Genomic DNA, 20,589 nt, shown 5'->3' with positions numbered 1-20,589 from the left:
AATTACACTGTTCAGTTTGGGTGTTTTTGTTCTTGGGATGGACAAGATTCTGCCTTAGTATATTTTTGGATTTAAAGTGTGTGTATATATGTAGCTTTTTGGATGAGAAGCAAAACATCTTCGAGGAAAAACAAAGTCCAGTTGTCTCTTGAAAAAGCACGTTTGGGACAACCATGACCTGGATGACTGAGACTCTCCACAGACATCTGAATGGAGTTGGATTTCTTATTGCTTCTCCCCATATTTTGTTTTCTATCTGCATGTTGGAATTTTTACAATTTTATCATCCATCATTCTACAGTTTTAAATAATTGGTATAAGGTTTTTTTTTAACTACAATTCATTACTGTTTACATTTAAGATGTTACTGTTTTTATTTATGCATCTCTATAAACGCCAGTATTTTCTATCTCACCAGCTTTAGTATCCTTGTGTCTAGTGTACTGAACATTCTCTTTACCAACTAGCTTATTTCCACTCTTCTAATCTGTTCCTCAGTTATCTACCCTTCTAGTCAACTCTCATATTTTTAATATTTACTTGGGTTTTTTACACCTTTCTTCCTGATACTTTTCCCTAAATCATGTACCCTATTTTTCCTATATTTATTCCTTCTATACTTTGACACCTTCAATAATTCCATTTCCATGATTAACGTGATAAACTTAAAAGAAATACTATTATAATATTTTAAATTTTAACCAATAAATGGACAGGAGACCTACATTCACACTAAGAAACAGCTTGTTACCCAAAGCTTTAACATAATGAAGAAGCTGCTCTCACAATTTGATATAGACCAACTAGATATTACATTCCAGAATCAAGAAAATACAGAGGAACTCGATCTGCAGCCAACATCTAAAGCTGGAACATCACTGTCATTCCCTCCAGTACAAAGCACAGCAGTCAATATGAGGCATGCAATCATAGATAAATTAACTACAGGAAACTCTTGAAACTAGTTACCAAGATTCAGTGAATATGTACATGGCAGAAGATGTCAATAGAATCCCTATTACCACTACAACTCAAACCAACGAACTAGTATATGCTACAGCTGATATAATCCTGGAGATTTTTGGCTACACGATCTAGAAGAACAGCAACACATACACCACCATTACCACCGCTTTGGAAAATGAGGTTGATCACTAATATCAAGGCAACTCAAAGAGAAGTTAGTCAGTGGTAGAATTACAGTGATATGGCAATTAAGGATACGAGTCAGAATGGAAAAATACAAGAATCTGATTCCATCTGAAGCCCTAGAACATGGGTGTCAAACTTGATGCATCACATTGTCATCACGTGACATTTCATGATGTTTTCCCCATTCACGGAGCTGGGGTGGACGTGGCCTGCATGTGATGTATCTGGCCTGTGGGGCACCAATTTTACACCCCTGCCCTAGAGACTGCTAAAAGGCTCACAGCACTTGGCTACCAGACTAAGGTGACAAGCAGAGACCAAGAAGGTGAATGTCCTTCTCTCCAAAAAGCCATCCACGATGCACCCTTAACTGCAATGTAACAGTAGAGCCACCAACAGCAGAAACTGAACTGAATTCCTTTCCTTATATTAACCAAATTCAAAAATCCCAGCAACCAGTTCGCTGCCCACCTACCAGAACATCCTGCTTCTGGCAGGCCTCCAGAGCCCGGGGGAGGCCGTTTTCACCCTCCCAAGGGTCCAGAGGCCTCCTTCAGGCCTCTGGGAGAGCAAAAACACCCTTCCACCGGGCTCTGGAAGCCCTCTGGAAGCCGGAAACAGATCTGTTTCACGACTTCCAGTTTTTCGGAGAGGGCTGTTTTTCGCCTTCCCAAGGCTCTGGAGACTTTCTACAGGCCTCCCCTGGGCTCTGGAGGCCCTCCAGATTTCCAGAAGGCCCGTTTTCTCCCCTCCCAGAGCCTCCGCGTGGACCCTGCACTTACCTCCATCGAAAATGGGCCATGTGTAGAGTCCTGGGCGGGGAGGGAATGGGTGGGGAGGGGCCAGCCGGTCGGTTGAAATACCAGTTCAGCGAACCAGATCCACTTCGCCCGAACCAGTTCAAACTGGTAGAATCCCACCTCTGGATAGGAGCCTGCTGCTCATAGCTGGTTCACCAGGTATTCATGCACTACTGTTAGTTTTGTTACCCATTAGGTGCGGATCATATTCAGGCCAAGTGCTATCCAGCTTTTGGTATTCTTGATCTAAACCAAATCTATTGTTGGATTAATGCTATTATTATGGTGACTGGTTCCTGTTCTCAGAGATTGCTGTGGTCTGCTCTTAGGTCCTGTAGCCATTTTGCTTCTTTTTCTTTCATGTATTCTTCCAGTACAGTTCAATTTCTGCTTCTCTAATGTATCAACTTAGTCTAATAGCCAGTGCTGTGGGATCTAGGACAACTCACTGTAGCTGTCAGGGCCTCATCAGAGCCAGGTTTGGAAGAGGATTTGGAACTGGGACCATCCAACAGGGATGACATGTCTCCTTTGGAATGTTTGGAGAAGCGAGGGGCTGAGGACAATGGTGCCCCAGGCCCCTCAGGAATTGGGGGAGGTAGTCAACTGGACAGGGAGCTGCCTGTCATGGACACAGGAGAGGATCAGCTGCAGACAGGCAGTGATTCTCACTAGGCAGCAGATCCTCTCTGATGAGGAACAGCGGCCTCCCTCATTCAATCCAAAGACACAGAGAATAGAATGTAGGCAAGTTCAAAGGAAGGCTGTGAGGCTATTTGGAGAAGGTTGCCCCACCTCTCCTCATAAAAAATACCTGGTGTGGGATGCCTTAAGAAGAAATTGGGGGGGGTTGTCTTCCTCAGGAATAATTATTTGTTTTAGCTTACATTCCTGCTCCTGCCTGTGCCTTTTCTTTACCTTGTGGACTGCCTTTTGCCTTGTGGGTTGCTTTACCCTGTGGACTAGCCTTGCTCTTTGTACTCTGACTCTGGACCTTGCCCCATGAGCTTGCACATTGTCTTTGGACTTTCTTTATTGTTTACTGCTTTTATTTGGCAGACTGAGTGCGTCTCCCTTCAGGGTAGTGTGGGGTGGAGTCTTACCAGCCGTTGTTGTGGCCTTTAATCAGAGCAATAAAGGACTCCATCGATGCCTGCTTCTACCTAGGTGACCTGGGTCGTAACAATAGCTGACTCGCTATTGGAAAGGAAAGGAAACAGCAGAAAGGGGAATTACAGGAGAGAGTTAAAAAGAGGGAGGGGGATAAAAATGGAGTCATAAATGGATAAAAAAATAAAGGAAAAGAAGAATAAGGGAAAGGACCAGAAAAGAAGGGGATATAGAAAGCCAAAAAAAATTGAAAAGCTATATGGCTAGAAGACCTAGAGATAATGGGTAAATTGAGAATAAGAAAGGGGATTTTACAAGGTAATATACACTGCTCAAAAAAATAAAGGGAACACTTAAACAACACAATGTAACTCCAAGTCAATCACACTTGTGTGAAATCAAACTGTCCACTTAGGTAGCAACACTGATTGACAATCAATTTCACATGCTGTTGTGCAAATGGAATGGACAACAAGTGGAAAGCAGAGGCAGTTAGCAAGACATCCCCAATAAAGGAGCGGTTCTGCAGGTGGTGACCACAGACCACTTCTCAGTTCCTATGCTTTCTGGCTGATGGTTTGGTCACTTCTGAATGCTGGCAGTGCTTTCACTCTAGTGGTAGCATGAGACGGAGTCTACAACCCACACAAGTGGCTCAAGTAGTGCAGCTCATCCAGGATGGCACATCAATGTGAGCTGTGGCAAGAAGGTTTGCTGTGTCTGTCAGTGTAGTGTCCAGAGCATGGAGGCACTACCAGGAGACAGGCCAGTACATCAGGAGACGTGGAGGAGGCTGTAGGAGGGCAACAACCCAGCATCAGGACTGCTATCGCCTTTGTGCAAGGAGGGACAGGAGGAGCACTGCCAGAGCCCTGCAAAATGACTTCCAGTGGGCCACAAATGTGCATGTGGCTGCTCAAATGGTCAGAAACAGACTCCATGAGGGTGGTATGAGGGCCCGATGTCCATAGGTGGGGGTTGTGCTTACAGCCCAACACCGTGCAGGACGTTTGGCATTTGCCAGAGAATACAAAGATTGCCAAATTCGCCACTGGTGCCCTGTGCTCTTCACAGATGAAAGCAAGTTCACACTGAGCACATGTGACAGACGTGACAGGGTCTGGAGATGCCGTGGAGAATGTTCTGCTGCCTGCAACATCCTCCAGTATGACCGGTTTGGCAGTGGGTCAGTAATGGTGTGGGGTGGCATTTCTTTAGGGGGCCGCACAGCCCTCCATGTGCTCGCCAGAGGTAGCCTGACTGCCATGAGGTACCGAGATGAGATCCTCAGACCCCTTGTGAGACCATATGCTGGTGCGGTTGGCCCTGGGTTCCTTCTAATGCATGACAATGCTAGACCTTATGTGGCTGGAGTATGTCAGCAGTTCCTGCAGGACGAAGGCATTGATGCTATAGACTGGCCCGCCTGTTCCCCAGACCTGAATCCAATTGAGCACATCTGGGACATCATGTCTCGCTCCATCCACCAATGCCACGTTGCACCACAGACTGTCCAGGAGTTGGCGGATGCTTTAGTCCAGGTGTGGGAGGAAATCCCTCAGGACACCATCCGCCACCTCATCAGGAGCATGCCCAGGCGTTGTAGGGAGGTCATACAGGCACGTGGAGGCCACACACACTACTGAGCCTCCTTTTGACTTGTTTTAAGGACATTACATCAAAGTTGGATCAGCCTGTGGTGTTTTTTTCCACTTTAATTTTGAGTGTAACTCCAAATCCAGACCTCCATGGGTTGCTAAATTTGATTTCCATTGATAATTTTTGTGTGATTTTGTTGTCAGCACATTCAACTATATAATGAACAAAGTATTTAATAAGAATATTTCATTCATTCAGATCTAGGATGTCTTATTTTTGTGTTCCCTTTATTTTTTTGAGCAGTGTATAAAGAGGTATAAGAATATAGATTATAAAAAATGGATTGATCGGAACTGATGTTTTTATTTTTTTTTAATTTGATTATTTTCTAAGAATTATTGTTCAATTAACTGGGATACATGTAAAGATGAGATTATAATAAGAATGTTAATTACATTATATGAAATTAAAAATATAGTTAAAATGAACTGTGAGAATTGTACTAAAAAGACAAATATCAGTTCCTTTATTTAGCTGAAAAGATTAATGTATTAGAAAAAATAAATGCTTTAGAAAAAAGAAAAGAATACCATGTGGAATCCAACCTAAAATGTATATGTGATATGTAGCATTTAGGTGATAACTAAAAATGATTATATTATGGTAATTTTAATATGAGTTAAAGGGGAGTATATTGAACGATGTATAAGACAAAAAGGTGGTGTATTCAAATGGGTAATTAAGGGGGAAATGTTTGGAATTATTAATACTAAGATGGAATTTATTGAATAATGAAATAAGGATATGTGATGAAATTGCAAATATGACAGATAAAAGTATAAGAATACAGTGAATATAGAATAATAAAGAATTTTAAGATATTATATAAAGAAGATAAGAGTATAATTAAAGAAAAACAGAGTAAGTTAAGATATGAATTAAAATTGGATAAAATAAAAGCAAAAAAATATAAGAATATTTTTGAACATTTATAGAAAATGGAAAATGCAATATGATAAGAAACTGAATACGTGAGATAGATATGTAATTATGGTCATGTTTGTATGGAAATGTAAAAACCTGGAATCACACTGTTCACTAAAAGAGATGTAAAAGATAAAAGATAAAAAACTTTTTGGGAAAAAAAGGAAACAAACTGACCACTGTTTATACTACAAATCAATATATCATTAGCAAAAGTACAGTATTCATAGTAAATTGTTGCATTCATAGGAAAATGTGCTTAAAATTGCATCCTCAATCAAGTAAGCAAGTATAAATATGCTGATCCGGCTTTTAGTTCATATACACTGAATACTCAAATAATCATAATGTGACATTTGACACCTACCTCTGGGAGAAACAACTTTATGTTTTAGATTCAAATTGTTTGAGAGAAGTTTTCCCTTAAGGATTCCTAAACTATCTCCCCATGGCTATATTTTAATTTCTGTGCTGTTACTCTGTCAGTTGCAACAAAAAGCAGCAAATATTTGCCATAATATATCAGTGAAAAGAAGGCAAAACTAACATTCTTAGTCAATTTGAGAATATTTATTTTCAAGTCCTGTCAATGTGTCTAGCTTACAGTAAACAAGTTTCAAATGGATCTCAGGTAGGTCACCCAGGAATAATCTACTTTGAGTTGTGGCAATAGTCTATTTCCAGCTGTGACAATATCACTGTACTATTCAAATTGAAAAAGAAAAGTATTCTGTGGCTTCCTTATAGCACTTTCCAAAGACAAATAAACTTTAAAAACCCTAGTTTCTTAAATCTAACTGAAATCCAAGCAGGGACAGCGGGGACAGAGAAGTAATTACAGAACATTTCTGTCCCCAGCAACCTAAAATTAATAAAGATACCAGTGCATGTAAAATAGATGTTTGTGCAGGTACGATTATCAACCTTTCTGTCAACCAAAACCAAGCATTTAATAATGAGTGCCATACCATGTGCGTTAATCAAACAGGTGGCAAGAAAGTAGGGGCAAGCAGGCACAACACACGTTATGTAGACAATAAACACAGCATCAGACATAAAGATCTCAAGTGCCTATATGCAAATGCACAAAGTATGAGGAACAAACAGGGTGAACTCGAACTACCAATACATGAAGGTAGATATGAAGTAGTTGGAATAACAGAAATTTGGTGGGATGAAACCCATGATTGGAACACACTGATAGAAGGGTACAAACTGTTCAAAAAAACCAGACCCCATTATAAAGGAGGTAGAGTTGCACTGTATGTAAAGGACCACTATAGTGCTACAGAAATGCATGAAACCAAAGATAAAAATCATCTAGAATGCATATGTGTCAATATAAACGAAAAAAGAATGACATGGCCATAGGTGTATATTATAGGCCACCCAATCAAGCAGAAAAAATAGAGGTCCTTTTTGCCAACCAACTAACAAATATATGCAGGAAACACACAACAATAGTAATGGGGGACTTTGATTATCCTGATATCAATTGAAAACTAATTCTGCACCAAGTAAGAAATCAAATAAGTTCCTAACCAACCTAACTGACAACTTTATTGTCCAAAAGATAGAGGATGGAACTAGAGGGACAGCCATATTGGACTTAATTCTTACAAACAGAGAAGACGTGATAGAGCGAGTTGAAACTGCACGAACCTTGGGTGAGAGTGACCATGTCATACTAGAATTCAACATAACACAAACACAAGCAATAGAACGTAATGACACCAGAATCTTGGATTTTAAAAGAGCTGATTTTAATAAACTCAGAGAGAACTTGGGAAAGATTCCATGGATGAAAATCCTAAATGGGAAAACAACTCAAGAATCTTGGGAAACTCTGAAAAGTACGATCATAGAAGCCCAGACCAGCAAAATACCACCGAGAAAGAAAAACAAGAAATCCAAGAAGAAACCAGCATGGCTACACAAAGATTTCTTTGGCAAATTGAAAGAAAAAAAGGACAAGTACAAAAAATGGAAAGAAGGACATACAACTAAGGCAGAATATCAGCAGATAGCCAGAATCTGCAAAGATGAAGTCAGGAAAGCAAAGGCTCAGAACGAACAAAGACTTGCAACAAAAGTCAAAGATAATTTAAAAAGTTTCTTCAAACATATAAATAACAAGAAAAAAATCAAGGAAACAGTCGGTCCACTAAAGAGAGAAGATAGCAAGGGAGTGACAGGCAACAGAGAGAAAACAGAACTGCTTAACTCATTCTTTGCATCGGTCTTCACACAAAAATAAACTGTAGCTCAACCCACCAAAAACATAACTGTAAAAGGCAGACCAGAAATAAAAGTTAAAATAAGAAAAAAATAGTAAAAGAACACCTGTCTGATCTTGATGAACACAAATCACCGGGGCCTAATGGATTACATCCCAGAGTTTTAAAGGAGCTGGCAGAGGTTATCTCAGAACCACTGCATCGAATCTTTCAAAAATCCTCGAGCACCGGGGAACTATCCGAGGACTGGAAAAGAGCTGATGTGGTTCCCATCTTCAAAAAAAAAAAAAAAAAAGGGGGGGGGGAAACAGACCCAGGAAACTATAGACCAATCAGCCTAACATCAATGCCCGAGAAGATACTGGAAAAGATAATAAAAAAACAGATCTGCCAACATCTAGAAACAAGTAAAGTAATAACTAGCAGTCAGCAAGGTTTTGTTAAAAACAGATCATGCCAAACCAATCTTATTTCATTCTTCAACACAGTGACTAAATTAGTAGACCAGCGAAATACTGTGGACATAATATATTTATATTTTACAAAGTAGACCACAGCCTACTTCTTAGTAAGCTAGAAAAAAGTGTAATAGATAGCACCACCACTAGATGGACTCACAACTGGCTGACAAACCATACTCAATGAGTAGTCCTTAATGGGTCTACATGGAGGGAAGTAAGCAGTGGGGTTACAGAAACTAGGCATGGCTAGTCTGGTGAAGAGAAGGACCAGGGGAGACATAGCAGTCTTCCAATATTTGGAGGGCTGCCACAGAGAGGAAGGGGTCAAGCTATTTTCTAAAGTGCCTGTAGGCCAGACAAGGAATAATGGATGGAAACTGAAGGAGAGATTTAACCTGGAAATGAGGAGAAATTTTCTGACAGTGAGAACAATCAAACCAATGGAACAACTTGCCCTCGGAAGTTGTGGGAATGCCATCACTTGAGACTTTCAAGAAGCGATTGGACTGTCATTTGTCAGAAATGGTATAGGGTCTCCTGCTTAGGCGGGGGGTTGGACTAGATGACCTATAAGGTGCCTTCCAACTCTGATTATCTGTTATCTGTTACCAAGCTAAAGAATAAGCATCACATTTTGATAGGTTCTACTCTAGCAAGTTAATGGAATAACTTTGGTGTTTAACCAGTTTTATTTATAAAGACCTCATAGGAATAATATGGAGTCTATCAAGAAATCAAGAACTATGGATCTTTCATGTATGAAAAATGGTCAAAAAGGAAAAATATGCACCTCACTTGTAACAATGAATTGGTAAGTATATGTGATCTATTAACATTTGAATTACATTTTCCTGACAAGTGATCAGGATGGAAATCAAACCATCTGTACATGACATAACTTTCTAGACCTTCTGTGAGTAATTATAGGAAAGCAGGGGACAAGTTGTTTGGGTTATGGAAGGAGTTTCAAAGAGTCTGTCTTAACTCACTGTAACTGAAACTGAGAATTTACTCTCGTGGTTTGCAAGGTTCTTTTTGTATTACCCCGGAGTAGCATACCTCTATGAAAACTGTGTTGCTCTTTATTGTTTGGTTTTGGCAGCTCATAGGGCTTGACAACTCTCCCCTTTTCCTTTGTTCTGTCTTACATTCTTTTGTTAATTCTATTTATCATTGCTTTTTAAATTATAATTTGTGTCATTTTTTTTAAAAAAGAGGCTAATACAGAAGGGCCACTCACCTTATATATCTATCCAGTAAATCCTTAAATCTATTCTCAATTTAAATGAGAAGAATTGACATAGTATTTAGGCTTACTTAATCACTGATTCCTTAGCAGGAACAACACCTTGCTTTCTTGATTACAAAAAAGCAATTGATTAGCTCCTTACCAAAATAAACAAGAATCTATTCTATACTTTGTATTGAAAAACTAATTAGGAACACAAAAATGTAAATGCATACTTGCAAATCATTCTAGAGTTATTTCATATACATAAGCACTGAGGTTTTACAGATTATTGCATTGGAATTTATGAATTATCAAACACTTCCTTGTTTATTACAATTAGTCTAATTTGTACAACAACTTCCAAAGAAAAACTATTTTGAAAAATAGAGATTAATTGACTTGGCTAAAGGAATGTAATGTAATACATATATATTGTTCACTTCAGCATTAATGTCCACTGGAGCATGAAACCAATTAACAAAGCAATATAGGGATGCAGACATTTAAAAATGAATTTCTGCATTATACAGCATTTTCTCTTATTGTGTATGAGCATCACACATTCAATTGCTTTGAATATCTTTGAAATCTAGTGATTGAGAATGTGTTCTGATTATATGCCCCAGTATTTACAAAGTTGTGATCAGCAAGGATGATAAATCACATTCACAAATATTTAGGAAGTGAATGCTTATTTTCCAATATTGCTTATTCATGCTGCTGATGCAGTCCTTCATATTGTACAGAAAGAGCCGCATGGCTGTAGTTTGAATACAACTTGTTTAAATGCTCTTTATGATGACCCAATTTATACCTGAATACCTTTGAAGTAAGTACAACAGCTAGATATCTTGCAAAGGAGAATATGTTAGAGTTAATCCATATTCTTGGAAGGGAACTAAGCTCTTCTACTAGCAGCAATATAGGTGAAACTTCAAAAATACACAAATGTGATTGTAAGAATATAAGCACCCCTTTCCCCAAATCTCTAGCATAACCACCAGAATCCTACAAAAAGATACCATTGATTTGAAATGCTTATTGTAAGTGTCAGAAAAAATATGGAATAAATAGGGAATAAGAAAAGATTTCCTTAAGTTTCTCCCCTCCTCAAAGTTTAGGATTACTAGGAAGTTATGCAGAACTGTATGACACTCCAAAATTAAGCATAATTGGGAGGCTTAAGAGAGTGGGACAGAATGATGAAGGATGAAAGAAAATGACATACAGTATATGTAAATACCTCTTTCCCCTGTGGGAACAATGGTTATCACCTGATAGAAGTTCAACCATACCCGAGTGCTAGCCAGGATAAATGAAAGAAGTGATGCTGACTGTTTGACTAGAATGCAGCCAATTCAGAGTGATGTGACATTATTTTCTGTGTGCAGCTTTTTGTTTAGCGAACAACCTACTATGGATTATTCTGAAGGGCTACTGTGCATAAAGAGATGCATATCAAATCTTTATGTTACCAATACTTAATTTACACTAGCCATGTTATTTTCTTCTATTCAGCAACATTAATTCTACGGCATTCCCAAATTATTATTCTTTCATTTGGGTGAAGTGTGAACCAAATAAGTGGCATATCTCTAATTTTCATTGGGAACCACTCACCTACAATGCCCCCATTTCATCAGAATCTTACAATCTATTCATTCTGCATAGCTCTTTCATTCTATCCAATGCTATAGTTGACCACCATTTATAAACAAATCTTTAGTACAACCCTTCTCACCATAACATTGCAGCATCAGTTGAAAGGAAAGGATTTTTAAATTGTAAAAGATAAAACTAGTGCAGTACAAATCTAGTGTGGACATAAGAAATGAAGTCGAGAATTCAACTCAATAGCTGAAACACTTGAAGATGTAAATTGTGTCCGTTTGAGAGATCCAGGCTTAACCTAGGCAGCATTATCTGAATAGAATCCCTTCAACTTCTGATAAGTTTCTTTATATTCAACTTCACTGAGGAATAATCCTTTGAGAAAGAAGTATTTTCTATACCCATTTTAATATTAATAAAGTAATATTGATTGAAATATTGGTGTAATTGATAAAAAGGATCAAGTTAATTAATCTTGCCTCCATTTTATTATTATTAAAATATTCTCACTATTTTTAACCAACAATTCATCATGAATATATTCCAAAGTTAATAAAGTTGTTTCTACAAATGTTGCAGTGATACTCCAAATAAAATAAGTATTTTGTTAGTGTTCTTGGGCCTTATAAATTAAACACAAAGTATCTTTTAAAAGGCATATAAACATTTTATATTTCATAATTCAAAGTAATAATGTCCAAAACCAGGGTGTCTATTCTGAAAAATCATTTTACGATTACTATTTATTCCTGTTACTTGCAATCACAAAATTATTTTTTTATTTTGTTTATGAAGTTGCTTTCTCCCCCATGTTACCAGTAAAAACACTGATCTTCCTATGAGGTTAAGCTTTCTACTTTCTTTGAAACACCACAATCCTTCCCCCCCTCCTCCCCTCCAAAATGCTACATGTTCACGCCTCAAGCAAAGAAAAAAATACACTATCACTTTGGTCCTTCATTAGTCAGATGATCTGGCAATAACAATGCTACTTGAATTGAACCCACATGAAAAACTATTTTCAAATGTAACCTTGCCAGGGGCTATGTTATGTCTTGGCAAAAGAAGCAAGCTTTATTTCTCTATTGGACCAGTCTGCATGAAAAGCAGGTGTTGCAATAGGAAATGAGTTTGAGGAGGTAACAACAGTATGATATAATACTTCAAGGCCCAAATGTTTTTGCAAACTGCAAACAATGAAAAACATGTAAGCAATTAAATAACCTTTTGCAAAAAGTGACCATGGAGATTATAATCATTAATTAAAATCGTGTAAATCATGTAAATAATGTTACGAAATAACATTTGCTTTTTATATCAAATTTCAAAAGGCCTAATGGTAAAAGGGCTTAATCTCAGAAGAGCTGTTTTAATTAAAACTAAAAAACCCAAACTGTAGTATAATAAATAAACGTGAACGAGCTTACAATCCCATACATTTAACAAATGCATGTGTGAATACTGGATTTACATCATTTTTCAAATGTACATAATTGTACATTTTTCAAACTGTACAAACCATACTTATGCAATTTTTCAAACTATAAAATAAATGTGTGATTTCTTTCCCAAATATGGAGAGCAATAGGACGTTGGTACTTACCTGATACGCCTGTTCTCTGTGAGCTGTGAAGAGCATCCAGTGATGGGAAGGTACTTCAGTCCCTTCTAGGAAGGCTGGGCTTAAACTTGAGGACACTTCTCCTCGTCCATGAGACTCCTCCTTAGCGTCCCCAGTTTTGTGAAGCCAAGGTATTGATACCCTATATGCTTAAGCCTATGTAATAACCCTGGTTGGAACAGACCCCCTACCAGACGGAATAAAAGGGAGGGGCTGGATGCTCTTCACAGCTCACAGAGAACGGGCATATCAGGTAAGTACCAATGCCCTTTCTCCCATGAGCTGCTCAGAGCATCCAGTGATGGAACACACGAAAGCTTGGCACTGTCCTAAGGGAGGGACTCCGTCTGAGTTTCAGACATAACTGTCTCTGAAATAACTTGCTGCAAAACTCACCTACCAAATGAAGCCTCAGCAGAAGCAAATACGTCAATTTTATAATTTCTAATAAATGTAGATGGAGAAGCCCAGGTTGCAGCTCGGCAAATCTCCTCTATTGTAGCTTGGGTCGCCCATGCTGCTGTGGTGGCTGCACTCCTGGTGGAGTGAGCGGTAATGCCTTGGGGCACTGGAATCGAGTGAGAGTCATACAACTTAGCGATGGTGGCCCTTAGCCATCTACCTATGGTAGGTGAAACCTTGCGCCCCAGGGTGTTAGGCTGAAAGGACACAAAGAGGGCTTCTGACTTTCTGGAGGGCACCGTGCACTCTATGTAGATGAGTAAGGCTCTTCTTATGTCTAAGCAGTGCCATTGGTGTTCGAGCCTGTGTGATGGACGTGAGCAAAAATTTGGGAGCACCAGCTCTTGAGCTCTATGGAATGCCAAATTAACTTTTGGAATGAATGAAGGATCTGGTCTGAGAACCACTCTATCCGAATGGAAAATGCAGAGATCTTTGCGCACTGATAATGCAGCTAGTTCGGAGATTCTTTGGGAAGATGTAATTGCTATCAGGAAAACTACTTTGTAGGTTAGAAATCGAAGCATCGTGGTCCTTAGTGGCTCGAAGGGACCTGTAGTAAGGGCCAATAGTACTCTATTTAAGTCCCAAGTTGGATATCGGTGCACTACGAGGGGCCTCAAGTTCTTGGCACCACGCAGAAAACTGCGAATGCAAGGGTGATGAGATATGGAAGTAAGATCATCCCAAGATATGACAGAAGCCAGGGCCGCCACCTGTCTCCACAGAGTATTGGGTGATAACCCTTTGTTTAGGCCCTCCTGTAAAAATTCTAATAACTGTGCTACTGATGGGGAAGTGGGATCGATCTGAACCTTCTGACACCAACGGCAGAAGCTAGACCAGGTGACCTCATAGATTCAGTTCATCGAAGGACATCGAGCCAACTGAATAGTGTGAATAACTTGAGTAGAAAGGTGTTCATCTCTCAGATGTCGCGCTTCAACTTCCATACGACTAAGTTTAGCCATTGGGGGTCCGGGTATAGCACTGGGCCCTGGGAAAGCAATATGACTGATGATGGGATCCTCCACGGTGGTACCGTCAAGAGGTCCTTCAGTTCCGCGAACCATGCTCGCCTTGGCCAATAAGGACCCACTAATAGCAGGTCCGCTTTTTTCTTCCAGCAACTTCTGAATCAATTTGGGGATCACAGGGAGGGGAGGAAAGGCGCATAGCAGTCCGGTGGGCCAGTGACATCTGAGGGCATTCATGTCCTCCGCTCCCTGCGATGGGTAATGAGAAATGAATCAAAGAACCTGTGCATTGAGTGGGGAGGCAAACTGGTTGACTACCGGTTGGCCCAACCTCCGAGTAGCCTCCAGAAAGATCTGGAGTCCAGACACCACTGTGATTGGTCCAACGTGGCTCTGCTGAGCCAATCCGCTTGTACATTCACTACTCCAGATATGTGCTCCGCCTTTAGAGAGAGAAGATGGATTTTGACCCACAGAAATAGTCTTTCTGCTTCCCTCATTAGTAGATTGGAATGAGTGCCCCCTTGTTTGTTGATATGGGCCTTTGTAGTTACGTTGTCTGTTAAGATGAGCACATGTTTGCAATGGAGATGTGGGAGGAAGTGTCGAAGTGCAAGTACACCGCTCTCAGTTCTAGTCTGTGGCTATGGTCCGTGCTCTTTCGTTGGAGAGCCCCGATTATTACGATTAGGGGCTGAAGCTGCCTTGGAGGGGTGGCGGAGTAAGGGGAAGCCACAAGCCAGGTTGAGGGGAGCCGCATCTCCCCCGGGCTTGGACTTTTTCCCGAAGACGACTGCAGAGGTGGTTTAAAATGGCCACCCGAAGAGGAGGACTCAGCTGGATTAAGATTTGTGCAGGAGGGAAGAAAGAGGTGGATAACATCTGAACCAGGACAACTGGGCAATACAACTAAACAAAAGTACCCCAGGATTAAGGTAACATGGAATTTTTAAGAAAAGAAAAGTGAGCGGCGAAATTACAAAGGGACACGGGGGGAAAAAGAAAATATTTTTGTCAGCTAAGCAGGGCTTCAAACCGGGAAAGGAAGAAGCTGGAACTAAAGATTTAACTAAATTGGACTAAAATATTTTAGGAATGAACAGGCATAAAATAAAGCTGGACTTTTGTTTCTCTCCTTACTGAAAATTTGGAATGGAAAAGGTAATAATAGAATTAAGTATGTATATATGAATGTATAATTGCTGTCATATTTGTACGTAAAAGTGATGACCCAGAAATATGTTGTCCACTAAAAAGTGATTTTTGTTTCTTAATGTGAAAAACTGAATAAAATTTGTTTTTAAAAAAAAGAAAGAAAGAAAGGCTGAGCTAAAACTGGGGGCGCTAAGGAGGAGTCTCATGGAGGAGGAGGAGTGTCCTCAAGTTTAAGCCCAGCCTTCCTAGAAGGGACTGAAGCACCTTCCCATCACTGGATGCTCTGAACAGCTCATGGGAGAACCTTAAAGTTAACATAACATTTTTTTCCTGTATAACTGACACCATGTTTTCAACATTCAGCATCACTGATTTATCATGGAAAAATTAATTGAAAATACTCAAAGTTGTACATTTGTCACTGTACAGCTTTCTATAATATACAATGTTAGAGTATAATTCCAATCTAGAACATTAATGGAAGTTTACTTCAGAGTACATGCCACAAGAGCTTTGTTGGTTTATGGATTTGATCTAAGGGTCATTCTAGGAGGAGAAATGTTTTTAGCTTATGGTGATAAAAATAAGGAGTCTGATAGCATTTTTCAACTAACAAATTTTGATAAAAGGCATACATCTTTGCAAGCTGTAGTTCACTTCATCAAATGGCAAGTAAATCCCCCAAAATGAGTAAATATAGAACTAGGTTCTGGAAATCAGATATGAATTTATGTATCATACTTTTCTGTCTATGTTGAGGCTGACTCAGGATGCCTTTGATCTTCAAAGATGCTGGAAGCTTCACAATCAATGGACAAAGGAGTATACCGATAGTCTACATCTATGCATGAAATCAGCAAAAAAGGAACACAGAGTCTTTTCTATGCTTTATGGTTTGATCTACTTGAGCAAAACCCCTTTTGAAATTCTTGACTCTGAATTTTTAAAAAGCCAGAATGTTATAAATTTCATTGGTGTGAAAAAGTTCTAGTGTTTACTGAATTATACATTCCCATGCCCTCTGTGGAAATTGTAAATTTGAAAATGCAGACTCTTTATTATTTTTGCTTGGTAGTATTTGGTGTCCATACACACATTTAACGTACTATGACACAATCTACAGTACAATTTGCTACAAGGATAATGTTTTAATTTGCTGGTTTGTTTGTTGTTCTCACTTGTGTTTTCCTGTTGATTTTTCACAAATTCTTCTGAATGTGCAAAACCTCTTTTGTTGATGTTCCATGTTGATTATTTAAAATATACCAAAATAGATAGCCAGGAATTTTTAAGTTTCCTGGGTGGCTTTTATTTAGTTAGTATTGGGGGCGGCGGGGGGGGGGGTTGTTTAGTAAAACAACGAATCACAGGCAAGCAAAACTAAACACTATGGTAAATCTGTTGGTTTAACTTCACAATAAGTACTGAGGTAAAGGTTGCTGCTGACTGTCTGCAAGGCAACCTATATTAAGAAAATACTTCCCATTCAGCTTTATGATTAATGTCTTAAGGAAGCTCTTAAAGAAGAAAAAGCTGAATCCATTCATAGCAATAACATGATAGCTGATTGACAACAAAAGTGGTTTTCCACTACCTTTTCATCAGAATATTTAAAAATATATATTATTTCTTCCTATTAAAAAATATTTCCATCAGAAAGCTGCAAATGTAAAGTTGACTCATAGAGGAATATTTACAGAAAAAAAATAGAAATAGGAAGTAAAGGAGTAATAAATTGACTAGACAGCTGAATGGTATGCTTAATGGATTGCCAAAGGAAAATAAGAAAATCAGAGAGAAGCTGAACATCTAAAATATGCTAAATCCTGTTATATGCTACATTTATAAAATGACTTCTGTAACAAAAGACATACATACAATTTGCATTTAAACACTGCAACAACCAGGAAGGTTGTCATTGTGCTGTATATAGTCGTTGACTTACAACCACAATTGGGACCAGAAATTCTAATTGTCAAGCAACCAAATTTTGATCACATGACCATATGTAATGTGCAAGAACTAGCTGTACATTACTTTTTTCATTGCCAATGCATATTCAAACAATGGCTGAATGAATTGCTGTAAGTCGAGGACTACCTGTATATCTATCACATTCTCATTCTAATAACAAAAAGACAAACTGCAGAATATTCCAAAATTTCCATGGTCCTAATTAAATCTCTTAGTTTATCATCTAAATTCTCCAAATTATTTGACATGGAAATTCTAATTATAGCTGAGCAGATCTACTTTCGACAGAAATAGTCCCATGGCAATTTTCTGGTGATACTGTCAATTGGCATGTAAGAGAAGATGACGTCCAAATAGGTGACGGCAAAAACAGCAAGCACCCTCTGAGGCTATCACTTGTAATTCTCATTTTAAAAGCTGAACTCAATATATGCTGTAGAAAAATCAAGGTGACATACAGTAGTAAGATTGAGTTTTGGTTTTGCTATGGATATTAGTTTCAAGAAACAACAAGGCTACTCCAGGTTCACTTGGATTCTGGAATCAGAACCGTAACATCCAATTTTGGTCATTCTGGGCACAATTAATGTTGGTAAGAGATTGTATGATGGAAAGTTGCATGCTATGAAAAGGGAATAATTATCAAACATCACATAATCCTGGAAGCAAATTGGGAGAAGTTAAATTATAAGTTAACATGTTTTGCTGTGCAAATATAGGTAACTTTTCATTTTCAAAGTAACCAGCTCTATCTTAAAAAGTAAGTACCTTAAGTATATCTTATAATCCGGGAGTTAGATTGTATTTATCAAGAGTAAATTTATCAAATTTACTCATTTGGGATTCAAGTTATTCTAAAAGCGCTCTGGCGCTCTCCCCCCCCCCCCTCACCATGTGTGTGTAAAATCAGAGGAGAACAGAATTCTGTGCAGATAGAATTGTACTCTATTTTCAATTTGTAAATATGTTTGCAGCTGTACTTTGCACTGTATTTCATTATATCATCTAATTTGGATTGTGGTTCTTCCACCTTTTGTTACTCTATTTTGTTACTCTATGGAAAGGGGAACTGTTTGAAAGGATAATAAAGAACTGCTATTACTTTTTTGATCTTTTGTTATAGGATATAGGAGAGGTGAAACAAGATCCTGTGACTTTGGCAGGGATTGCTGATTCATTTCCAATTCTCTTCAGTGTCTGATCCATTATTTAAATATACGCAATAGCTCAGGAATTACTGTCAAGTCACAAATGTCTAACTGCAAAAAAAAAGTAAAGAAAAGAAAATGGTGCACACCAGTGAATTGACTAATGGTTTAGGATTTTTTTCTGTATTTTAAAAGAAGTTCCAGCTTTCAAGTAAGCCCATCAAAGGGACAGATGGATGTAATCTATCTTGGAGGTGGGGGGAGAGAAGCACTACTATAAATGGAGGTGACAATGGAAATATAGCCATTTCACAAACCATGAATATTATTGTAAAATACCTTTTTAAAACTATAACATTAACTGCAAGTAGCTAAAAATTCCTTTCCTACTTTCTGGTTACAGCAAAGCTGGTATGAGAATTTATTCTTAAGCCTTTTGATGTGTGAACAGAGGAATGTTATCAAATAAAAAGAGAAGAGCTATGTCATCCTTCTATCAAATACTTGTTTCAGGGCATTTTTAAAGGCGGAGGCATTCAAGGACTTCTTTAGAACTTTGTATGAAATGTTTAATTATGAAAGCATACTACAGTAAAGAGACAAAGAAACTCAATGTGTCTATAGACCTAACATTAGCTAGCCAAGATTTAATTTCCAAAATGACACAGAGGCTGCTCACTGAACAATGCCTGTGTTTAGCTCGTCATACTGAGACAGTTCTTGGGCCAACTCAAGTTTTTTGCAGAACCACTATTCATTAGAACAGATGCCAATATACTTCATTTCCTATAAAGTTTGAGACAGAGTTCATTCAGCATAAAATGAATATTAGGCTCAATCTGTGGAGTTCAAGGAAAACACGAAGTGATTTTTATGTGATTTCCAGCCTCTGGCAGGATGTGCTACTATAGAAATGTTTCCAGTTAATTCCACTTTATTTAAAGGACATTTTTAATTAACTGGAATTATTGTTGTTCATGATATTTTATTTCCATGATTATGGTGAAATATTATAAAAATGAATCCAAAAGTCTTTTAATGCCATTTTGTACATTACCCAACACTAAAAGGAAAATGATATGCTCTGTTTCACAATTAAAAGTGAAAAAAGATAATTTCGTTTAGTTCAAAATATAAAATGCCACCACAACAAATGAACAGTCAGGAAATGCAAATGGCTGAAGTTTTTGCCACTGAAGATGATTTACCTATTTTCAAGATTGCGAACTTCAATGAAGTACTGCATGGTCCCAGCCACCTATCAAGACCCGTATCACTTCCACAAGGCAGGAGAGAGAAGTATTTGACAAACTGGTGGTTGGTTTAATTATGAGGATCTGCCCATCTCATTAGGAGCTGCAGGAACAAACTACTCCCAGATAATCAAGACAGAAGATGTCTAGCATATTCTTTACAGCAGCCCAACAGATTAATTTATTTGATTTAGGAACTGCCCAATTCCAACTAATCCTGGATGGTGTACAATAAAAGCAAAAGCATAAAAACAGAATACAAACATTAGAATAAAAGAATAAATATCAGGAATCCATGGCAGATCCAGTCAACCCCACCCATCCCCAATCTAGCAGGGATCCCAATCACTCTAACCCAAGGTATGAGAGAACAGCAGGTCCTTAAGGCTTTCTGAAAAGCCACCAGGGTAGAAAGTACATGGATATTGGGGGCATCTCATTCCAGAGGGTAGGCGCAGCAACAGTATAAGCATAATTCCAAATTACCTTACTTCATTGTCATCCATTGCTCTGATGAAGTGCGATGGCCCATGTGTTTAGAAAACTAAGCCAACAATCAACAAGCCCGTGTTTGAGACCTGAATGCTGCTGTATAATGAGGTGAGCTACCATCCTTTGCTTCAATTCCTGCCCACTTAGCAATTTGAAAACAAGTGATCGCAAGTAGATAAATAGGCACTGATTGCTTCAGTGAGCAATCAACAAGGATATGAAAGGACCCCCCCCAACCAGGCATCCCCTAGACCAGAGGTCACCAACCTTTTGGACCTCAGGGACCATTGTGATGACTCAGAGTGGGATACAAGCTAAACAC

The 20,589-nt window shown here is 38.6% G+C and overlaps 1 protein-coding gene across 1 annotated transcript in view; it reads right to left on the bottom strand.

Moving 5' to 3' along the window:
* The window catches only part of FBXL17 (F-box and leucine rich repeat protein 17), a 182,201-nt gene that overhangs the window by 61,024 nt on the left and 100,588 nt on the right, over positions 1–20,589 (bottom strand). The gene's annotated exons all lie outside the window — the stretch shown is intronic.

The sequence above is a fragment of the Notechis scutatus genome, chromosome 2 (genome assembly GCF_049901735.1).
Source record: "Notechis scutatus isolate UNSWTSFEM ecotype Mainland chromosome 2, rNotScu1.2, whole genome shotgun sequence".
Classification (NCBI taxonomy): Eukaryota; Metazoa; Chordata; class Lepidosauria; order Squamata; family Elapidae; genus Notechis; species Notechis scutatus.
Note: the sequence above shows the minus strand (reverse complement) of the source record. Positions and strands in the feature narration are given on the sequence as shown.